Below are 14,280 nucleotides of genomic sequence, written 5' to 3' on the forward strand. Positions count from 1 at the left end.
CGCAACACTCTTGCCTCCATCCCCAAGTTGCAAAATTACTGCTTGCAACCATGGAAACTGGAAAAGGAGATGCAAAATGCCAAGTTCTTCAGGCACTGAAATCACTACCTTGCAGTGCAGAATCCCAAGGCACCAGCACACTGGCAGGGACTAACAAGCACATGAGCCAGAATAAGCATGTGAAATGCTCATTCTCAATATATAACCTACCATATGTTGTTTCTGAATTTTTAGTGGATTAACACAGATATGTCAGGGGACAAAGCAGGAGAAATTTAGTGTTCACTTGTGCAAGAGTGTAGAATTCACAGACAACTCTGATTTGGGGAAAGGTTGAGGGCCAAAAGGCTGTTTTGTGGTTTGGTTAATTTAATCAATGAATTTAGGGTCCCACCAAGTATATTTGTGAAGTTAACCACAGCATGGGATCAAGCAACAGATAAACTACCAGCTGCTGAAAGACCATCACAAAACAATTTTTACAAGGTGCACATTAATATCAATACTTTAATAAATCATAGGAGGCCTGTTGGGGAGACTGGTTTCAAAAGGAAAACTATTTCTGGTCAGCATCAAAGAACTAGCTGGTGGCAAAGGGTAGTAAGACTCGAGGTGGGATCAGATCACTAGGTCATCAGGGGACAAAGGTGAGCATGATGCATAGCAGGCTGGATTCTTGTCCAGGATGAAGGAACATTACCCTATTGCTATTATTTAAAGTTCCAGCAGTTTACATGGAAAGAGTGAAGAGAATACCTCAGAAGGAAGAAATTCAAGATTAACTCTGGAATTTATCACTGACTTGCCCTATCTGGTCCATCAGCAGAAGAAAACAACAGATACACCAATGACTGGGGAAGAAGAAAAAAATCTTATATTCTAAAGCTGACTTTATTGCAAGTGCAAGACTCTGGCATTTGCTATGGGTAGAAAGAGAAGGGCAGCTGATGGAAATGTTTCACTGCACAAGGCGATAAATGAGATAACCCTGGTTGTTGCTGGCCACAAACAAGAGTGCAGGTCAACAAAAAACACCTTTATCTTCCACAAGGGCAGAACCTGGTTCTACCCCTTTTCTTCTGTCCCAGGATAGCTTAGGGCCAGTATCAACAATGAAACAAATCGCTCAGAATGCTGCTAAAATTTGATGCAGCTGGATAAGTTAAAACACTGAGGCTGTCATCAAGAGAGACTCCACTAGGCTTGTCTGAACCAGCTTCTTTCGTGTCAGCTTTTGATCAATAAGCATCAGATTCATTTCTGGATTTTCTTACTTTTTAAACACAGAAGTTCTCAGAAGCTTCTATTCAGCTGCCCTAATCCCAACTCTTTTCCTAAAGTTTTAAAAGGAATGAAAGATTGACCATGGCTTCACATAGAAATGAAAGGAGCAGCCCCTGATGATGATGTAAAGTTGATAGCAGAACTATCCCTGATATCTAAGAACTAACTTAGAGATGTCTCTAAGCTGGCTAGAAAACTTCTCAGTCGAATGATCGCCACAACCCTCACAGAAACTGTAGAGACAGGGAATTCCTGGTTTGCAGCATCAGATACCTGTTACTCTGCTCTTTCTCTGCCTGCATGACTCCAGATTTATCTGCCTCTGTTAATTATTAGGATCTTTCATCAAGTCCAACCTACCTCTGTGATGACACAAAAACTTTTGATGAGTAAGAATAAGCTTTTCCTCAGATGCCCCAAAATCAGAAATACTAATAAAACACAACACATAACACATAATGTATAAACCAGACTGCCCTCTGCTGAGGGCAGACAGCTCAATAGCTCAGAATGAAAACATTCAATTTTAGGCACAATTAGATTCAACTTAGACACAAGCAGATTCTCCTCAGCCTCCTCAAAGAAAATGCAGCTCATAAGAACCTGTTTTTGTGTTATACACACTCAGTCTATCAGACCAAAGAGACTCAAATATAGAGTTCAGCATTAGACTTGAGCTATGTCAATTATCCGACAAGTTCTAGAAGACCTGAAGGGCAGAAATCAACAAGCTGATTACACTGAGCAGCTTACATATTATTTTGACCTGTGACATACCTTGGGATATCCTTTGTGATGAGATCATTGCCCTAGAAATTAATCCACATGGCAGGTGAAGGACATTTAACCATTTCAGTAACCTCATGTGTGGGAATCTGGGATGAGTGCTTGTTACATGGTGGCAGAGCCTCCAGCACTGCCACTCCTCCCTTCACCAATTTTTCAGAGTCTACCCCAAGAACAAGCCACTACACAAGGCAGTCCCTTGTGCCTCCTTTTGCTTCTTCTTTCTCGGCATACACAGAGATGCAGAAAACAGTGCCCATAGTGGACCCATCCCTGGAAAGGGGGAAAACATCCCTATAGCTGATACGTGACTGATTTAAGGCTGGCACTTCAGCTTTGCCTATACATTTTGTGAGGATTCCAGATATACCTGGCTATAACTGACTATTCATTCCACTCACCTGTCACCCTGAAAACTCAGCTTCTGAGCTTGCTAACATAGTTTTCTAAGGACTTTCCCAGGACAGTAACTGTAAACATAGATATGTTTACATAGATATATTCTTTCTGTTACATGTCTTGTGATGGGCATCTCTCATGGCCAGTGCAGTGAGAAAGTGTTATCCTGACCATCCAATCCCTGGCCGTGGTCAAAAGCCTGTAAATCCTGGGAGGAAAAATAAACTTTCTCTTCCTTTCACCACACCTCAACCTGTGTCCGTGTGATCTATTCATCTTCAGCGGCGACACTCACCAGAGATAATCATAGCAGACATAAGGGACTAGGCAGTGACCAAGATCTGGCATTACCGTGGGTCGTAATCTATCACATCATCACAAACCGAAATTAACGCTGGCTGACATGAATAGAAGTGGCTGAGAACCAAGTGCCCAAAGAATGGACAATACCCATTGATGGTGATAACCATCACCAAACAGCTGGCACTTTTTAAAGCAGTCACCCATAAAATGCACACAAACTCCTCTGATCAGTCCTCCTTCTGCAACAGAAAATTATGTTGCAGGAGCTGAATAAGGGTGCACCACTAATAGCATGTTAATTCAGCTCAAGAACACATTTTTGAAGCAAATATTCCATGGTTTGGTTCATATCGGGTGCAGCCAGAGTGCATAAACTCAATTCCGAAGGTAAAGGTATGCCACCCGCCAGTGATAAGCATTCAGTCCATGGGACCAGATTAAAGGCAGTGTGAAGTAAAACCCTTTGTCCCTGAGCAGTGTGCAGTGTGCACACTGGGTCTTCAGCACCAATTTTTTCATTCCAAGGTCCCCTGGTACTGCATCACATGATCCATCAGTATAGACAGAACACCAGGTGTTCTGATTCCTGCTTTCAACATAACTGGGGCAAAGCTGTAGCTGAATTCTTAGTGACTGCCATGCCCAAGAGTATCTGGGATAACATATACAACTCAGAGCTTAAAGGAAGATGGGTTCCTGGAAAAGACTGACACAACACTACTAGGTTTCGTGGTACACCTGATTTGACTCTTTTGTAATTAAGATGCTTGTGCAGTATTAAACTACTGATATTGTAGCAGAGATTGTTAATGATTGTACCCACATATAGAAAACAGGTGTTGACACTGTATGCTGTTCCTAAGCAATGTTCCCAACAATACTGAAAGAATAACAATAACCACCAAACAGGCATTCTCACAACTTTTGTGCATTTATGTGGGGAAAATATTAATCGAGCTTCACTAGAACTACAAAGAATATTCCAGAGACTGGTGACCTTTTAGCACAGAGAGCTATTGAATTCACTTTCTGTACTTGTTCTTGTTACAAAAGATAGAATCAGGCTCTTGCCTGAACTTTATGTGACATTTCTTATGCATTCTCTTCTTTGTTAATCAATGATCTTAGAAAGACATTGTCTGTGATTTTATTCATTCCCAGACATTGCTACCACTAGGAAACTACCAAAGTAGAGTGAGACCTCATAATGACAGCAGGAAAAACCCATGCAAGGACCTAAACACTAAACACTGACAAGGAATACCAAACACTTCAGGATGGCAGACTTCAGGTAAATGCTAATTTCAGATCATGGGGCTAGTTCTGCACTCATGTCTCAAATGCAAATCCAGCACCATTAACGAAATAGTGCAGGAGGCACATAGATGCAGGGTTTACTTGCAGTATCTAGTGCCACACAGAGACTCATTTGCAAAGAAAAAAAAAGTTTAAAAATAAGAAAGAAATTGCTATCTTGTGTCTTATGTCAGACAGAAAGGAGAGGAAAACAGAAAAGTAGAATAGAGACGAATGAGAGGCAAAGGGAATCCATATTTTTATTTCATGACCTGTCTGTAATGCCAAAGAGCCCCAGCTATGACCACACACACTGCAGGTGCACCAATTATAGCTCATGCACCACTCACTCAACCAGCAGAAAGTTTTGAGCTCCTTTATGGAAACCCAATCAGTGATTCAAGGATACAATCACTCAGTCTCTGAGCTGCTCTGCAAGTCTGCTGTATGCAGCAAGGACACCTGAGCTTTCCCTCCTTCCCAAGCACATACTTTGTATACTTTTCTGGCAGGATGGAATGGAGCAACAGAGGAGTATGTCAAACACCTGTTGCTCCTTTGCTTCTCCTTCTTCAAGGCTTTCCTGTCCTTTTGTCCCCTTCAGCACAGGCTAACATCTGGATACAGGACTTAAGCATTTTTCCAGCAAATAAAATGTATTAACGAAGAAACAAACATCAGGATTTACTGGTCAAGTGATCAGCTCTTCCTCTCAGCCTAATGCTTTACAGTATTTATGAAGCTTGGAGTTTTAAAAGGGCAGGAGTTTTAGAAACCTTCCCAGAGCTAAAATTTATGTTTATTTCTTCTGGGATAAAAATACTTCTGTGTATCTGAGCCTGTCCCAGATTATGTATACTTAAGACATAATCTTAAGTATTATGTCACTTAGATAAAGAACCCTAGTACAAGTACTGAACTCACTTTTTTTTTAGTTCTCTTAATAGTGTGTAGATACATTGTCTATCTGAGAGATAGAATCAGGTTGCAAATGCAACATGCATGGAAAGAAAAGCATAACCTAATGGAAGAGAACGTCAGAAAAATACTGAAAAGAAATGAAGCCATTCTGTTTCCATGAAGTGTGATTCCTGATCCTGAAATATACCCTGTACTGAAATATTACTACTTACACTGAGCAGTCATGGCAATTCTTCAGTGTAATCCTAACAGCAGATTTCTTCCCTCATGCATTATTTTTGCTTAGAAAGACCAGCAGCTAAAGGACTCCCCTTAAGCACATTGGAAAAGCTATTTTACACCTCAGCTTCTATTACAGCTCAAGCTATTACAGCTGAAGTTGAACATTTGGCTTCACGTCAGCTGTGTGTCCTGAAATAGTACACAAACTGAGGATGAACAAAGTCATTGAGACTATTCTGGCATCACTTCCTTGTTCTTGCTGTGACCATATGCAGAACCTCAAGGGCCTTTTTTTTATTATTATCATTTTTTAAACGAGTATATTGTTGCCTTCAGAGTAGTGTCTTGACCAATAGATGGCAACTCCACCTAGTTTGCCTTGGTATGTCCAGTGAGCGATTTCTTTTCGCTCTAGATGTCAGATGCCACAATACCCACATTAAAGGTTGACTAAACAAATTAAAAGTCTACTACTGTTTGTTGCTACAGCCCCTTTCTATGACCCACAAATAGGTCCCGACATAGACACCTGATAATCTGTGCCACAAGACCCCCCAACAGCCTCCTGCTGCTGTCACAGGAACTCAGAGCAGACTCCACAGACACAGCAGGGGGAAAGAAAGAGGAGGGGGAAAAAGAGGGAAAAAAGATATCCTTCGGGTTTTTACTAAATGACACTAAGAGGTACCAAGCGCCAAGAGGTTTGTGCTTCCCGTACACATCATACCCCTATATTTTTGCCATGCACCTCGTCGCCTCGCTGGAAAAGGAAGACAGACAGATCTGCTTCATCGAGGACTCAGCCCTCTCTGTCCTCGGAGGAGGGGAGGATGCCGCGACGAGGCGGGAGAGCACCTGCGAGCAAACGGGACGCCCGGGGCACCGTCATCCGCCCACCCCGGCCCCGCACACCGGCAGCTCGGAGCACGATCGCGCCCGGGCGACGCGGGACCTACCCGGGAGGGCAGGATGCCCGGCGGCCGGGGTGCGTGCAGCGGGGCCGGCCCCGGCCCCGCGGCACCGGAGGGGGTGGCGGCCGCCGCCGCGCCCCCTTCCCGCTGCTCCTCAGGGCGGCGGGGCAGCGCCCGGAGCCGGCGCGGCTCGGCAGGGAGGCAGCATCGCCGCCGGCACTGCTCCGCCCGGCCCGGCCCGGCCCGCGGCGCTGACTCGGGCGGCGGGGCCGGCGGCAGCCGTGACGTGCCAGCCCCGCGGTCTATTTTTAGAGCGGCGATTGGATTTCATTCATGAAACCGCGGCCGCGCGTAAAGGGGCGGAGAACGGAGCCGCCCCCGCATCCCGCCCGGCCGAGCGACCCACGGCCCGCAGCCCGGCTGGCCGGGACGCGTCCCACCCCTGCCCCACGGCCCGCAGCCCGGCTGGCCGGGACGCGTCCCACCCCTGCCCCACGGCCCGCAGCCCGGCCGGCCGGGACGCGTCCCACCCCTGCCCCACGGCCCGCAGCCCGGCTGGCCGGGACGCGTCCCACCCCTGCCCCACGGCCCGCAGCGCAGCCTTTCTGCCACGGCCTCGCACGGTAAAAGCCCTGACACGAAACTACCTGGAAACGTACCAACACCCCCCATACGCAGTCTTTATACGTGTACACTGTAAATACCGTTAATACAATACACAGTGCAAAGGTCCTGAAAGCCTCCCTGGATGACGCCTTAAGTTGGGCATGCGATTTCTTACTGCAGATGCTGCTGATATCTTTTGAAATCACTTCTCTCTGTTCTCACTAATGTTTGAAGCCTTCATGTAAAACATCACAATTAAACTACAATCTCCCTTTCTCTTACAGTGACAATCTAGGCTTGGTGTTTTCAAACCAGTGAAAGCAGCTCAAGGCCCAGTGTTCTACAATCCAAACCTGGCTCCCTGCTAAAACGAAGAGTCTCTGGCTCTTCCTTTACCACTTGACATCAACAAAACTGTCACTAACCAGTAAGGGACATGGGCACAATCACTGCAGCTAAGGACAGTTTTTGACATAGCTGTGACTGCTTAAAAAGTAGTCACTATTAAAAAAATATTCTCTTACAGCAACCTGGACTCACACATGACACAGTCTCATAGCATTATGACAGTAATTTGTTGGAAAACATTATGAAGTTCCTTAAACCCATACTTACAGGAATAGTTATCTGTAACAATAACAGCTTAAGAGTATCCAAATGTATTTGGTTATAGTCAATTACTTACATTTTTCAAATACCCAGAAGCCAAACTTACTTTAACCAGGTCGAGAACACAACAATTTTCAGCTGAGTAAATCTATGTCAGGACAAATTACAGTTTGCAACTTCATATCAAAGCAGGCTATTAGGGGCACAATAACAATGTGCATCATGGCAAATATTAAGTGTTATTCTCCTAACTTCGCACAGTTTTGATGGACAAGACAAATGCATCACAAACTAAAACAACTGTCACTCAAACATCTACTTACAAGAAAAGAAATATCAAGTTGATAATGCAGGCAACAAAAATTAAAAAAGTCAACAGATTTAAAATGTACACTGTAACTACCTTCGGTTTTTTAAGTTTCAAGTTCTATGGGAACTTTTATTCTCCACAAATGAGGGCTAAATTTTTCATTCTGTGCAAGAACAACAACCCCATGTATTTGCTTGTTTCTCAGATAGACACACAGTTTTTAGGAAAACAGAAAAACCCTGATGTTCACCCCACTCAATTCAGGAGGCTGAGCAAAGCAGCATTATTAAAAAGGTATTCCTTTTACTGAACAGTTTCAGTATAGCAATTTTTAATTCCTTATTGGTATCTGTTTCCTACAGTCTAAATGATCACTTTCCGAAGACAAAGCAGAGCTAGAAGCCAAGTCTCTATTAAAAATACCTAGACTGTCACTGCTGCAGTGAGTGTTAATGTGAGAACAGGTATGTTAGCATCACATGAGAAAACTGATACAAAACAACCAGACTTGCCATGATAGTGACACAAGAAGTGTTGGACTGCAATTCAAAAAACATCCCAAACCAAGTCAATAAAAAAACCCACAAACCTTTAGATCTGATTCCCAGCTCTTTACAGAGCTTTTCTACAGAAAAAAAAAAAAGGGGAAAGGACAGGAAGAAGTGTTGTTTTTAGTGCACAATAGTAAATTCAGCAGAATACAGCAATGACAAAGATTAGTCAGGTGGTTAAAATGGGGAAAAGAGAAAGAGGGCATTGCTTCTGATGGGGATCAAGAAAAGGTCTCAAGTTTCTCTCTTTTCTCCTGTTTCAGCAGAGTGATAAAAGCTTCTGCTGCTTTCTGTGGAAATAGGTACATGCTACTATATTAATTTCCATTTTAATGACCATCTACAGCAATTTTTACCATTCAGTGCTTTTCCACCACAGATGTAAAACTTCTTAAATAATTTGGATTGCAGCTTTTCCAGCAAAGTATAAAATAAAGCCCCAGTACAACCAGAAGTTCTCTGTTCTCTGATACATAATCCTGTATGGAATCATATTTACGTTTTCCCAAACTTTTTAAACAAACAGTTGAGTTTTGACTGTAAACTTGAGTGGCACATTGAGGAGTGGTTGGAATGCATCCCTAATAGGGTGTAGAGCAACTGACAGTTTCTAGGCTTTGGTACAAGAAAGCATGGTAATAAAACAAAAGTATCCCCACTGACTTTGCATAAACATTAAAAATACACAAATGGCAAAGTTTTACTCATTTGGATGTTTAAGTATTCCAGGTAGGCAGCTTGGATTTTTCATTTTAATTTGTTTATTTTCAGGAAGGAATAACAGCTAGAGGGAAAGGGAGAAGGGAATAAGCTCTGTCTTTGCAAGCAATCCTAAAGGACATGGCATTGGACCATGGTAGCATTTAACTACAGTCTGCTTTTGCCAAGTCGATACAGCTTTCCAAAACATGTTTATGGGCTGCCGAGCGAGCTCCATCACTGCAGCTCAGTTATGTGTTTTAAACACTATCTTAAAACTGAGAGAACCACTGGGTAAAAAAGGACTAAAATAGTAATTTAAAAATGCATTCACTCCCATGGAGAATTCTTAGAATTATCTTAGTTTCACCAAATTACAAAATGCATTTGAAAGCATAAATGTAAATTCCCCCTATGTTCCAATGTATTATTTTTTACTCTGGGGCTAGACTAACCTTTTGGTCTTGAGACAATATTTCTCAGATGATTAAAAAATATCAGGAGAGAGCGTCAGTTGTGCATAGACTGTAACTGAGTTTGCAAATAACCTTTCTACTCCTGGATCTTGAGAGTCAGTTTAATTCCAGAGGCTGCTCCAACATGCAGTGTTGGCAGAACTCCTTAAGGAACTTTCTATGAGCTTGGAAATACTGAAGCTCAGTGCCCTCAGGCCCTTCCATCCTCTGCATTTCTGAGACACCAGAGAAAGGCTCAGGAGGAGACAGGTTGAAAAAAATACTAGTCAAAGATAACAGGAAGTGCAGGAAGAAGGGACTACAAGCACTTGATTTAGCTTCTTTGACAAACTCTGGAAAGGGAGCCCATGCTTCTCACCATCCCATCATAACCTAAGTCTGCTGCATCTGCAGAGGATTGATAGCCTTTAGTTTTAGTTGATAGTCTAAGCATGGTAACTCTGGGGTTTAGATTTTACATTTCTGTTTATTAGCATTCCGTGAGAGTCTACATCCCAGACCCAAGGGTTATATACTGTGGAAGTATTAGATGTCTAGGTATGGTCTGCTTTAAAAAAAATAAAATTAAAATGTAGTGACATGGCTCTTCGTTCCCTCTGACAACCCACTCAAGCTTTTAATTCAGGACAACTGAGATTATGTCCCTTCTGATTTAGGTAGTAACACAAGTGCAGTTTCCTATGACAAGCTACACCAACAACACCCAGCAGCAACAGTTACAGAGCTAAGCTTGTTCACTAAAAGAGGGCATGTCTGACATTGCAGAGACCGCCTGGGACTGTCCAAACCTAAAGCCAAATAGTATAGGACATCCTAGAGTTTCTCCTTCTCCCTTATCCTTGACTGCAGGGGCCTTTTATATTAGAAGACTTCAGAAGCGTGTTTAGATTAAAAAAATGTTAGTGGAAATTATTTAACTGCACAAGAAATAAAGCAAAACAAAATATGGCAATCTCACAGGGACACAAGGTGCTCTCCACAGTCCATGAAATTTGCTTTCAACAATACAAAGAGAACATGAGTGAATGCTGTAGAACCAAAATAAGGAAATGTGGTATTTCAGTTAAGGAGTTCACCATCCACCCATTGTGTGTGGGACATGTAGCCTCAGCCAACTGTCAGCATGTGAAGTATCAGAATTACCCAGCTCCTGTCATTGAAGTCTACTTTTCCCCCACAATTAGGCTTAGAGACTTTAATGATGTGGGTAGATCAAAATAATTTCTAACTACTTTTGTAATGGATTAGGATATATTTCATTAGATTTTATCCATAAAAAATTCATAAAGAGAACAAATGCTTTGAGTAAAACTATGTAGCACTATATTCTATAAACACTAAAATAAAATTAAACTCATTTCCTGTCAATACAATTTTTGTATTAAAAGGTTTGCATTCAGGGCTGCAATATACCCTTGCCAAATGCTCATGCATTCCTGATCAGCTTTCTTTTCAAAACTATCATACATTCTATCCAGTTTGTTCTTCTCTTTGGTTAGCATTTGACATAAGATGTCTCTATTTAGTGACATCAACCTCTACTCTCAGCCAGCTATGCAAATTGATTAGGCCAGTAGCAACCCTTTTCCTGCATCTCAGAGATGGAGACATGTAACATACACAATACCTTCACTGCGCTCATTAGACACCAATGTAGACAACTACATATTTATTTGATAGTTTTTTTTCAGTTCTTCATTGAATGCTGAATATAATGCAAGACCATCATCGCCTAAGAAGCCTGCAGTGCACCAGATTTTATTAGAGCAATCTGTGAATGATATATAGCACCAGTGGTTTGCCTTATGAATTATATTTCCCCATTCTATTTCACTAGAAAATAGATATAGAAGGCTTAATATAGGCATACATTTTGAATAACTGAGTAAACAGGAAAGAAACCATCTACAGAAGGGAAATGCCAATACTTATCATTTGGAATAAAAAGTAAATCTATTTTTTTCAGAGGGTTATATTTTGACAATGCTTTAGTTTTCAGTCTAATTATGTGTAGGATATTGGTTTTTGCATTTCCCTGCTTCCATATTTAATCTTGCTAATTACAAGACCCTGATTTTCTCTACCTCACTCCAAAACAGAATATTAATTTAGGTGGGAAGAGCCCTCCAGAGGTCATCTAGTCCAACCTCCTCCTCAGTACACAGCTGACTTCAAAGCTTGATCTGGTTATGGACAATCAGTCTACAATCTCCAATCCACGTGTTCCATTGCTTAGCCACTTACTATGAAAATGGCTTTTTTTACAACCAGTGAGAAAATATTATCTTTACACCTGCCTTGCTGCTACTTGTGACTGCTGCCTTTCGTCCTTTTGTCGCACAACTGTGAGATCTGGTTTCCCCACAACCCCTTCTTAACACCTGAGATACTAATTAGATGCCCTCTTAACCTTCTCTTCTCCAGGCCAGATAAGCAGCTCCCTTAGTGTCTCTGTGTATAACTTACGTTTCAGTTTCCCCACAGTATTAGTGGGCCTTGGTTGCACGGTCTTTAGTCAATCTCTCTTCAGAACTGTGAAGCCTAAAACTGAGCAGAGTTTCTCAGAGGCCACTTCACAAGTGCTGAGCAGAGGGGAATAACCCTTGTCCTCGCCCTCCTCGTTGCACTCAGCCTCAGGCAGCCCTGGACGTGGCTGTCCCTTGCTGCTGGAAAGGCACTCAGCAGAACCAGGTATGTCCCAGCTTGTTTACTTGCACTGTCACAGTCTCTCTGATGACTCCTTACACTAATAAACTGCCTTTGCTGCCTCCCTTCTCTTTCTGCAGACTGTGGGGTGTGATCTCAAAAAGGAGTAGATTCACTTGAACAGTCCTAGTTTGAAAAGTCAGGTTTACCAGGATACAATTGAGCAAAACAAAATTTTGGTTTAATAAAAAGAACAGCTAGAGAAACAGCTGAGCAGTTATATAAGTCACCCAAGGGAAGAAGTGGCAGAGTCATGGCTCACTGCATTCCTAACCCAGAGAGGACAAGGCTGTTTTAAGAATTGGTTTTAAAGCAGAGTTTTGTATCACATGTGTAATCTTTTCTAATGGGAGAAATTTCGCAACAGCTTGTATTTGCTATATTCCACACTTCTAGCTACTCGGGACTACAACATGGACACAAAAGATTTAATCAGCTTATAAAAACAGTTCCAAACAAAAACTAAATAGAAAAACCTGACTAGTAGGAGAATATCTTCTTGACTGTCATTTTGCTGTTTGGCATGGGAATGAGTCTGGTAGTAATAGTGCTGGCATCTGCATAACTGTTCAGAGCTTCTTAAAATGTTTCTGCCATCTAATCAGATGTTAATGGAATGGAAAGAACTCCTTTGTGGAATGAAATAAGAGTCATAGCAAACAGTCAGCTGGGGGAGATTTTCTGTCTGACTGACCTGGTGGCTAGCTATCAGTCTCCATCTCTCCTATATGTAGATCAGTCAAAATTCACTTGTCTCTGAGTACTGAGTTTCCAAAAGACTTGAAACATACTACAACTACAGGAGGTTTTCAATGACATACACAGTCTTTGCTTCTCACTCTTCATCTAAGATACTGACCTTTAAAAACGATACATAAATGGATCAATCCTTTTTCTTTCAAGCATTATAAATGTGCTCTCTGCCTTTTGAGGATTGCATAAACCTATTAAAAGCCTAGTAGATTTATACACAGGAGGATACAAAGTGTAGACCAAATTTTTGAAGCTAAAATATTGGTAAAAGATTTCAGAAATTCGACAGGAGCAATACACAGAGATCTCTGCAACAATGTGCCACCCCTGCTCAGAGCTGCTTTTATTGGTGGTATAAAGAGATCAGGAGGACAAGTCTTGAATACAGATCGCTAGTTACAGGAACTGGAAAGCATCAGGTAGGGGTGGTGAGAGGCAGAGAAACAAAGTGGATTTTGTTGCCTTTTTTGCAGTTGCCAAATCCTAGTGTAATTGGTCTCTGAATCACTGCTTATATACAAGAACAGCAGCCACCAGACAAACTCTGATCTTTACAGGCTGTCAAACCAACAGAGCAGGATTAAGTATAAGAATCAAAGGCAGCTTAATCTCATCCTCACTGATCTTAGAGAAACAGCCTTATTGACCACAACTTACCCCTATGTACCTCTGTCCCATAGCGAGTAACACCGCTATGGGACAGTACGAAAGTAAGACCCAGTTATGGTTTTAAGAGCCTGTTATAAATCCTTCTGAAACTGTTTAAGAAAAGCTTCCAGTGACTCCTCTGGGCTTCAATTCAGAGAGTATTTCAAGAAGAAAAAGTCCACAGAATTAGTTGCTACATGCTAGTCTTAGAAAGACGACAACTTAAAGTATCTGAAACAAAACAGAAATGAATGAAGCACCTGTAACTTAGCTATTTTTTCACTAGGTTGTTCAAAGAATGCACTTATTTGGATTACAATCCCCCCAAGATTACAGTACAATTCTTCATTTAGTTTGAAGTGTGATTCTGCACAGTAGTTACACTGTGGGATTTTATGAATTCAACACCAAAATTCAAACTTTGTTACAGTCTCCATATTTTATACCTTGGAGCCACTCATTTTCTGAAAGAGAAAGCCTTTACAGGAAGATAAGACCTTGTGCCTCTTACCACCTCCTTACAGCAATTGACTGACGTGATTTAGTCACACTAGCAAAGATTCCCTTGCAAAGCCCTCATTTTTGCAACAGAACAAATTCAGTGGGTTAGACTGGATTATATCATGAGGTTTCTACTGTCCAAATGCCACTCATGTATTTTAGTGGTTTACTTCAGTATGTCTAAACAAATCTAGTTACCACTTTTCTGTTTCCCCAATGAATTAAGGTCATAAACCATAGGCAGAAAGAATATTAGCAGGGTTGGTTCTGATGGATATCTTTCACTGCCTGAAACACTT

General features: G+C 41.8%; 1 protein-coding gene across 4 annotated transcripts in view; it reads right to left on the minus strand.

Annotated features, from left to right (window-relative positions):
* The window catches only part of RHOBTB1 (Rho related BTB domain containing 1), a 50,839-nt gene that overhangs the window by 26,537 nt on the left and 10,022 nt on the right, over positions 1–14,280 (minus strand). The window contains exon 1 of one of the 4 annotated variants that reach the window (XM_023930224.2): positions 6,168–6,278. The exons of the other annotated variants lie outside the window; for them this stretch is intronic. The gene's annotated coding sequence lies outside the window, so the exon portion shown is untranslated. Of the gene's footprint in view, positions 1–6,167; positions 6,279–14,280 lie in introns of those variants that run through there. 4 annotated transcript variants of the gene reach the window in all.

The sequence above is a fragment of the Cyanistes caeruleus genome, chromosome 8 (assembly GCF_971803275.1).
Source record: "Cyanistes caeruleus chromosome 8, bCyaCae1.hap1.1, whole genome shotgun sequence".
NCBI classification, from domain to species: domain Eukaryota; kingdom Metazoa; phylum Chordata; class Aves; order Passeriformes; family Paridae; genus Cyanistes; species Cyanistes caeruleus.